The 8,066-nt window shown below is 37.8% G+C and overlaps 1 long non-coding RNA gene across 1 annotated transcript; it reads left to right on the top strand.

Moving 5' to 3' along the window:
• Window positions 1-2,462: 2,462 nt before the first annotated feature.
• LOC142406698 (uncharacterized) lies at window positions 2,463-7,739 on the top strand. Its single transcript, XR_012774667.1, has 3 exons — window positions 2,463-2,577; window positions 5,020-5,131; window positions 7,570-7,739. It is a non-coding gene; the product is annotated as an uncharacterized LOC142406698 (long non-coding RNA).
• The last annotated feature ends 327 nt before the right edge of the window (window positions 7,740-8,066 follow it).

Below are 8,066 nucleotides of genomic sequence, written 5' to 3'. Positions count from 1 at the left end.
GCATGGCACGGCATAATGGTGCAGTATTTAAGTGCATTCCCTCAGTTGTCTGCTTTTGAAATCCACAGTATATATGTATATTGATGGAACAATATAAGCAGCACATAGCTTACTGATATCACAAGCAGTCAGAATTCTTTGGCAGCCTGCACATACTCCAGCAGTTAACTTCACACACACAGAAAAAAAAGCCTATGTTCTTTTTTTTTGATTGAGTACCCCACATTTTCTTCAAGCGTGCTAGCACTCTGCTTTCCTGCTTCAGTGTGAAATCTTCCTGGGAACAAAAATTCTGCCTATACTGAAGATGATGCAAACACGTTGGTGCTAAAAGGAACAGAAAGGTTCAAAGAATTTTGCACGTGGGAGAATGCAATGTATTGGTGCACATTGGTAATGTATACACTTACACATAAACGTGTTCAAGGCTGCAAATTACCACAGGCTTGTCTACACTGAGAACCCGCATCGTGCAGTATTGATCACAAGGCTTGTTCAACTACTAGGCCGTGGATGAATAAATAAGACCTAAAAGATTACAGTCAAATCAATTATAGCAATCAGCTGTGAATTTTAACTTGACTGTACCTGTCAAATATTTATTTAGGTGCAAGTGTGTATATGGGTGTAAATAAGCTTTAACAAAGTTTGATTGCATCTTCATTAGTTGTGACACAAAGTGTTTTCACTATGGGAAACAGTGTATTCTTTCATTTCGACTTTCACCAGCAGTCCTTCTTCCTATTTCAGACTTGTTTGTTTACTGAATCTTATCTGTCAACAGACAGCCTAGCACATCTCATCATGTGTTTCAAAGTCACAGTCACCTGAAATACCCAGGAAGTAAGCAGCCAGAATTAAGGTGGTAAATGCTTCTAAGTAAGGAAGAGCTAAATAAATGATCATGTAAGAATAAAACTTTACTTTGAACAGAATATTCACAATTGACTCTTTCCATGTGTGAAGTTAGAGTTGTTCCTTTTATAATTTTACCCTCAAGGATAAAGAGGGTAACTGAGTCTACAAGATAGACTTGCTCAAGGACATGTAAGGAAACAAATCAGAATAAGACACCCTATCCTTTATTTAACACTTGGGTGAAATCTAAAATACAAGATATGCAATGAACAATAGCTATTAAATCATAGGTAAGTCTGACGTGATGCATAATTAATCAACAGTATTATGTCCACTAGCATTTCTAAAATACAGGTATGCATCATGGCTACTGAAAGTGAGCCTTTCTCCTTGTCTTTCTTGTCTTAGCTCAAAATGCACTTGAATTACGCAGCTAGATCCAGAAAACTTTTGGAAGTAAAATAGTGGGAAAGGAACAAGAACAGCTTGTAAGGAGCAGCTTACCATAGAGGAGCAGGAGAACCAGTGAAGGTCCTTCTCAGATTTCTGTGCGTAATTCCTGGCTGGGCTTTGATGGCTACACTTTTGTTTCTGTTTACTGCGCATATAGTGAGTTTAAGAAATAATTTCCATGTGATTAAGAAACAGTAGTCTTTATTGTATTTTTTTCCTTTTTCCCCATCCTGCATGAATTCATGTTGTAAGTTAGAGTAATTATGCAGCTGTTTCCTAAGATGAATTATTTGAGATAAGGCATAGTTACATTATTCCGTGACTTTTTTATATTCTGTTTTGTGGATATCCAGCATATGAAGAAAATGGACAATAATATTTTGCTACAACATTTTTCATTTTTCATGGAGATCATCCCTTCCTTTAACTCAACAGGTTAATTCTATTTCTTGGGCACAGGGTTTTGACACCTGCACCCAATACAATGAGCAGCTCTGTTTGCTTCAAGAGGGCTGCTCAGGAATGAGTTCAAGGATCTGAGCCATTTATTTTACGTCCCCGTAGCAGAGAATTAGAAACAAACTGTTCAGGACTTCCAGGTACGAAGGACCGAATGCTGCAGCATGATGTCAGCAGAGGTGTCCTCTCTGTTTGTGCCATGGGCCTGCTCCTCCCAGGTTAACACCATACAGACCTAAAGCCATAGTAAACAGAAGATTCTGGAGAGTCAGGCACAAGGTTTAAATGGGCTATTTTGGGGGCCAGTGGTAATCTCTGCTCAGTCCCCTCACTCAGCTTCATTGAGGAGGATGGGAAGGGAAATGTAGGTGAATGTAGTTGCTGGCACCACAGCAAGATCTGCTGGCCCTGAATTAGTATGTTTGAGGAACAGAGCCTTCACATCAGGTACATGTGTCTGTCACGTCTCTCATAAATACCTATCCTTGTTTGAGATTCAAATGCCGTCAACATACCGTTTCAAATGACACTCTCTGTGTTGGTTACGAGACTTATGTGATTTGACTGTGATGGTAAATTCACAGTCCTTTACTTTTGTGTCTACTCTGTGCCACAGAACTAGTATTAAAAATACACCCCAGGTCCCTTCTGGCAGCAGTGGTGTTATAAATGGGTTTGAACTTCCTGCCCCAGGTCTAAGGAGGTTTTATGAACTAACAGTATTGCTCAGCAGTGACAGCCCTGAACTTCTGTCAAGCCTCAGTGCTAGAGCACACTACGGAGCTATCCCAAGAGGACAATCTTATGGTGGGCATTATTTATTTTTCATTTTTGTGTGCAGGGTTGTTTTTTTCTTAATACAGAGATAAACTGTCATCTTAGATTTCTTGCTCGCTTTGAAGTGCTTGTTTTCAAATTATTGTTTTGCTTTGTATAAAAGGAAAAAAAAGAAATGAGTCAGTTATGCTTCTTGTCTGTTTTGGAAGTGAAGGCAAAAGAACGTACAAAGACAAACCAGCTAGTTATCTGTTGTTTGCATTTTTTTTGAATGCTCATGTCTCATGCTGCTGCTGGTGGTGGAGTAGGAGCAGGGAGGGGAGGGGATTATTTTAAAATTACTATTGACAACATGATCCAGACATGATCCAGCTGGGAGAATGACTCAGCGTCATCCTCATTTCCTGATGCTGAAAGTACATTTGCCGTAGGACAAACCCCCACAAAGTAGTTATTGTATAAGGTTCAGCCTTTAGATAGAATAGAGCAGTTCAAAGAGTCAAGCTGAACCTATTTCCTTGTCTGGGAGAGCAGGGATTCCAGACCCCACATTTACGTCCGGAAAGATGCCTGTATACAAGCAAACTTCTTTTGTTTCTAAATAGGATAGTGCTGGAGGCTGTTGTTACTCTTTCAGGAATTGCCACATCCTCTGTTTCCTACGCAAGATTTTATGGATCTGGTCTTGTATGGCTATGGAGAACATGGTGGTCCCATGCATGAGCAGTAGTGTCTCATTTTGTTTTGTAAGATAAGAGCGTCTGAGCATCCCACAACAAATGAAAACACTGTTATGATCCTTTCTCATGACCCCCAAACTGGCTACTATGGCAGAGACTGTAGTTTTGTTAACTCAGACGTTCAGGGAGGGTTGCAGACTAGAAAGGCACCTTTCACTCTTATTTCTGTAGTAGCCACAAAGAAATGTTACAGGCAAAGCCTTCCTTCTGCTTATGTTTCGGTACCCTTGATTTTCCCAGTCCAAACGCTGAAGTGCATGTAGAAGAGAGGTGAACAGACAGAAGAATGACAGCTTTGCTAGCTCAGTGCACAGAATAAAGAATATCTATATTATTTAAAGTTCTCAGGTCACTCAAGAAACGATTGTTCTAGGTCCTGTGCAAAAATTGAATAAATGATGGTCCTCGCTTCACAAAGCCCATGTACTCAGAATAGGCAGGACTAGCAAACATCAGAAGGAAGTGAAAATTGAATAATTTGCTTAAGAAATTTGTCTAGGCAGGAGCTTTAAGTAGAGTCCATGTCTCAAAAGCCCTAGTCCTGTTTTTGTAGTGCAAGAAAATGAAGGTTCTGCTTTTGCTATTTAATGTAATATATGGCCCTGGACTCAATTTGCATGTGAACTGTAGGCAAATCTAGCAGTCATTTAAAATTTTTATATATTCACTTTGTCAAGATTTGCTACTTTATGTTTGCACTTATTTATTCTGAAACTTGAGACTTGCATTGTAGTCTCTCTTGTGTATCCTCAAGATCAATGAGAGCATGTTAGTTATAATTTTCAGTAAAGAGAAAGCGCTAATCTCCAGAGTAAGAAAAAGGCATTTTTACATTTCAAGAGGAAAAAGAATGACGCAAAGCCATGCAGGACTTGTTTGATATTGCTTTTTATGGCATCCTCAATGAAAATAGAAAATACTAAAGCATTGAATTACTATCAGGAAACCCTGCATTCTTATATCATCAAATTATTTCTCTTTTGTTTCATCTATCACAATGTGAACTTTATAAAAAGAATGGGTGGTCTTTAAAATTCATATTTATTTAAAATGAATTCATCTGTGACCTTTAGTTAAGGAGGAACTAATTTCTTTTTTTACCTTTTGATAATGTCTGATTTAGTCTGATTCTCTGATTAAAATGAAATTTAATGCAGAGTCATGCAAAAAAGAAATAATAGAACGGTGGGAACATGCACAAACTGAACAATGCCATCTTTGTAATACTGTTACTTGTAACGTTTCAGTTGTGTTTTGATTTACATTAGAAATTCCATAGTCTTCATTACTTTTGTGATTTTTAAATCAGGAAGCTAAATAATGGAAGGAAACTGGAAACCATGTTAGAAAACATATTTCAGGGCCTCGTAGAATTGGATAATTTGTTAGAGTTCTCTAGGGTAATCAATAACAGATTATCACCACTTGCCTTTTTCTTGCATGTCTTGGGAATTCCTGGTATAAATCATAATAAATTAAACTTCACACAATAAGAAAGGGACAAAGAGAAAGGGAGAAAGGAAACTTAATTTTATAAAATATCACCCAGTTTATGGGTGATATTTTATAAAATTTATCTATGTTCTAGAAGAGATCTATAAGAAAATTTTATCTTTTTTTTTTTAATCACTGCCAACTTTTTACAGAGATTTCCTTCCTTTCCCTCATTCTTTGCATTTTTGTTGGTTAAAAAATTATTTGTCATTTTGGGCATAGATCTCCTTTTCTCCAGTGACTCGGCAGCCCTACCAGAATTGGCTACGCCTGTCTCTCTTCGGACCCTTCAGCAACAACTATCCTGCAAATAAATAAGCCATCACAGTCTTCTTATGTAACCTCTAAAAGTAAGCTAAAGCACTTTGTATCATGAAATTTTCATCCTTTTTCTTTCTAACAGAACAACTTGAATTAATAAAATTTTCCCTTTTTTTTTTTGTTTGCCTTTTAACATTAACTGCTATAAATAGAATTTTATTAAAGATACCAGCCTGCACCTTTTTAGCCAGCTATTTGCAGTCATAACGAGAGCTGGAAATGAGCATGACCCAAAGGAATTATGGCTGAATATCATGCACTAAGTGTTCTTTCTTACTGTTTTCCCTGGAAGCTTTAACATATTCCAAGCAATTCAGGTACAAGAAAACTACATTGCACCATCTTCATGAAAAGAAGTGAGCGGAGCATCTGTGAAATGGCTTAATAAAGATGCAAAATAGAGTTGCCTTGTGCCTGACATGAGTATTCTTAGAATACATTCCAATTTTATGGTTTTGGTTTGTTTTGCCTGTTAAAGGGTCGCAAGACCCCATTACAGGGCATGCTGAGTTCTTACATGTTTTCTAGCCAGTCTCATTGATCTGCAACTACAGAAAGGTTGATTTTGATTATACAGCTGCAAGTTTCTTTGTTTTTTGTTGTCAAGAACAAAATAAAGAGTGAAGCTGCTTTACCTTTAACTGATACATATTTACCTGTCTGAAATAAGATGAGCTTAGAGTTCTGAGAAAGGATGAGAATTTTTCAAGCAGGTGATTACTTGGTAAATGGTAAAAGTAGGTTAGAAGATTTGTACAAAAGGACCAAATCAGGGACGTGGGTGAGGATGAACTGTACTAGTTGAAGTAAAAAATAAAGATTCTGACAATTTTATGAAAAGTACAGCTTTTCATAAAATCTCTCTTCCCGATTATGTGATGACTACATTAAGTTATGAAGTGGATTTGAAAAATGTATTCAGAAATACTTCTAGGCAAGACTGTGATGACAGTCCAGTCTAATGCACAGAAATATTGCAAATCAATACTACTTACATCTTTTTGAAAGCCTGGTTACTATAGCAGTTGAGAACTTAATACTATTTACTTTACTTACATCATCTAACCTGTTTATAAACACAAACCTCTTGTAAGGCAGACAAGCAGTGGACCATCTGGGTAAATTGAGTCAGATAGAGAAGAACAAACAACTCTATCCTTAGTCAGGGAATAAGAAAGAAAACATTTTTCACACACCTCATTTGGCTAATTTGTAAGGCAGTAATGACTGAACTCATCAGAGAGAGATCAGAAGTAAAAAACAAAACAAACCCCATCAGCTTTGAGATGATCATAAGCATCTCTGAACAGCAACAACAGCATGAAGCCAGGCCAGATGAACAATGAACATACAATTTCCATAAATGTCATGCCCATCTTGTGACTAGGAAAAGATTTGTTTATAAAAATGCAAATTGACTTTCATGGAAAATGTTATCAAAATAAATCCAAATATATTTTTGTCTTCCAAACTGGAGGTAACTAAATTCTTTTTTTCTTTTAAAGAGAAATAGAGGAGAAAGGAAGGCCAACAGAAATCACCCTGGTAACTGCTTCTGTTACTCCCCTTGTGCTAAAAATAACTTTGGGGAATAACTCCTGAACCCTTTAGGGATATTACGGTGCTATGCAATTGTTTGGCTGAGTGCTGTCCACGTGCACTCATATGGAGAAAGGTGCTGCATTAAAAAAAAAAAAATGGAGACAGCTTCTTTAGTTGATATGGATGGTATGCTGACATGTATTATTCAGTATGTTTCTGAGTTTGTGAATACTTGTTATCTGCAATAGGAATTCCAAAATACTGTCCAGATTTTGCATGCATAAACAGGTTAGTGTTTTCAAAGCCATTCAGTGTGTGTTGCTGACAATTCCCCATAAAATTTAATAGTATGAGTACCCCAAAGTTAATTATTAAATTCTCAGTTACTGTTCATGAGGCTGGGAAAACCTTGACGTTGATGCTCTAGTCTAACCTCTTTGATATCACTGTGACAGATACTCCACCCAAAAATTCCTTTTGTGAGGTAAATATTTTAATTCCTGAAAAAAATTATCTTCATTTATTTCCCATATCATTTCCCATATCATTTTGTAGATCATTTCCCATATCATTCTGTCAGGACATATTATTGTCAACAACATTTTACAGCTAACAGTTTGAGCTTTCCCAGCTTCGGCATTTGGATGGCAGGTCCTGGACATTTGTTACACCTTGTCAGCTAACCTCCCAGACTGGCTCTGTGACTTACATCCTTTCTGCACAGTTATATAAACGTCCTCTTACATGACAGTAGTTGTATTCTGTGATTCTGTAACCTCTTAACCTTCCTTACTTATAAACATGATGTTGTGAGCTCCTTCAGTGTCTCAGTGAAAGAAAAGCTGTTGGTTTTGGTTTGGGGTTTTTTTTTTCCAGAGCGGGACTAATTCTTGCAGTGGTTTACTGATCCCTCTTTATTTTTCAGGGCTCCCAGACCCCAGCCGGTGCGGCTGGATGCAGTGTGCAGGTAGCTGGCTCATGCCCATGCAGCGCAGAGGCAGCACCCTGGCCCGAGCGGCTCACGGGGAGGCTGTGTGGTCTCTGCTGCAGTGAGCAAGGAATGAGAAGACGACCCACAGCAATGCCAGTGGGATGTCTCTGGCAAGTACGGAGAAGCTTTCTGAGCCTTTTAATGAGTGTTTCTGGAAGGCTAATGTAATCTCCCTGAAGAGCAAGCTCAAATTTAGGTGGACGAAAGTTATGGCATGTTAAAAAGTAGTGGCGATACATAGCTTCAATTTCTTTTTCTCCCTAGAGCTCCAGTACTGACAGATGCTATGAGGATACACATACTGGATTTCTTCTCAGTATACTTAAATTAGGCAAAATTAGAAAACAACAAAAAGACTGCTTAAAAGCAGCACCAGAGCTTGATAAAAAGAAGCACAAAGGCATTTTATGAATAATGCATTAACTTACTAC

The sequence above is a fragment of the Mycteria americana genome, chromosome 2 (assembly GCF_035582795.1).
Source record: "Mycteria americana isolate JAX WOST 10 ecotype Jacksonville Zoo and Gardens chromosome 2, USCA_MyAme_1.0, whole genome shotgun sequence".
In the NCBI taxonomy this organism is placed as follows: Eukaryota; Metazoa; Chordata; class Aves; order Ciconiiformes; family Ciconiidae; genus Mycteria; species Mycteria americana.
The sequence above is the reverse complement of the archived record's forward strand: the minus strand, read 5'-3'. Positions and strand labels throughout refer to the sequence as shown.